A 1,871-nucleotide genomic window follows, 5' to 3' on the forward strand; every position below is an offset into this window, starting at 1 on the left:
AAAAAAAATGTTTTGTATGAACTTTTTCAAAACAAAACAAAACAAAAAACCACAAATAAATGACTTAATGATGCAACTCAATAATTTGGGAAAACAAGCATTGAATTAGATCTAAACCAAATTGATGCCCAGAAATTATAAAAATTAGAGCAGAAATTGTTTAGAAACAATACAAAGAATCAACAAATTAGAACAGATCTTTGAGAAGATAAATAAGAATAACAGACCATTGGACCAACTAGCCTAAAGAAATGACCCAAATTAACAGAATCAGAAATGAACTGGGGAACATTGCAATAGAAAACAATGAAACTTAGAATATTATAAGCGATTACTTTGAAAACCTGTACTCTATTAAGTTGAAAAATCTGAAAGAAATGAATTAATTTCTAGATTTAGCCAAACCACCAAAGTTAAACCATGAAGAAGTCAACAACTTAAATAGACGCATTACAAATGAGATTGAAATGATAATAAAAAAGCCTTCCAACTAAAAATGTCCAGGGCCAGATGAATTCACAGCAGAATTCTACCAGACTTTCAAGAAAAGATCTTCAACCATTGCTTCTCGAACTATTAAAAAAGTGGACACAGAAGGAGCACTCTAAAATGACTTACAAGAAGCCAGCACCACTCTAAAACCAAAACCTGGTAAAGGTACAACTTCACCACCACCACCATATATGTATATGTGTATGTGTATGTGTATGTGTATGTGTATGTGTATGTGTATGTGTATGTGTATGTGTATGTGTATGTGTATGTGTATATGTATATGATGTATATGTATATGTATATACACATATGCACGTATGCCAATATCCCCAATGAACATAGTGTAAAATGTTCTCCAGAAAATAATTTCAAACCAAATACAGATAAACATCATGGTTAGATATACACAAGTCAATAAATAAAATAAACCACATAAATGGACTTAAAGCCAAAAATCACATGATCATCTCAATTGATACAGAAGTAACCTTTGACAGGAATGAACATTTCTTCATGACTAAAGTGAATGTATTNCAACATAAAGCTATATACGAGAAACCTATGTCGTATATCATCTTAAGTGAAGAAAAATTTGAAGAAATTCTGGTTAAATCAGGAAGGAAATAGGGATATCCCTTATCCCCATTCTTTTACAATGTCATTCTTGAAGCATTTTCTGGAGTGATAAGGCAAGAGAAGACAATTAATGACATAGAAACAGGAAAAGAAAAAAAATAAACTGTCCCAATTGGCAGATGCTATAGTGATTATTACTCATAAGATTCTGCCAGAATACTTCTAAAACTATAAATAAATTCAGTGAGGGTTAGGATATAAAATCAACTTGCACAAACCAATAACTTTTCTACACACCACTAACAAACAAACAGGGAAAATCATGGGTGCATTTTCATTCATAATAGGTTCAAGACATCACAGTGTCTAGGAGTAAGTCTAACAAAGACATGAGGAACAGTTATCATGAACACTTTAAACCTCCGAAGAAAGTCACATAGAACAGCATCAGAAAATAGAAAGATGATTCATGTTCCAAGATGGGAAAATTAATATAGTGAAAATGACATTTTTCCAATAGTATTTATAGATTTAGTGTAATCACAACCAAAATACCTGTCTGATTCCTCATTAAAAAAGAAGAAACNACCCTAAAATTCATATGGAACCACAAAAGGTACCAGGTGCAAAAATGCTGGAGAGCTTGCATTTCAGATTTCAGGAAATATTTCAAAGCTGTAGTAATAAAAATATTATAGCACCAGCACAAAACCAGACCTGTGAATTAATGGAACAAAATCAAAGACCCACATATGAAAACCCCAAACTTTAGCAATTTAAAATTTGACAATACCAAAAGC

The sequence above is a fragment of the Mus caroli genome, chromosome 9 (genome assembly GCF_900094665.2).
Source record: "Mus caroli chromosome 9, CAROLI_EIJ_v1.1, whole genome shotgun sequence".
Classification (NCBI taxonomy): Eukaryota; Metazoa; Chordata; class Mammalia; order Rodentia; family Muridae; genus Mus; species Mus caroli.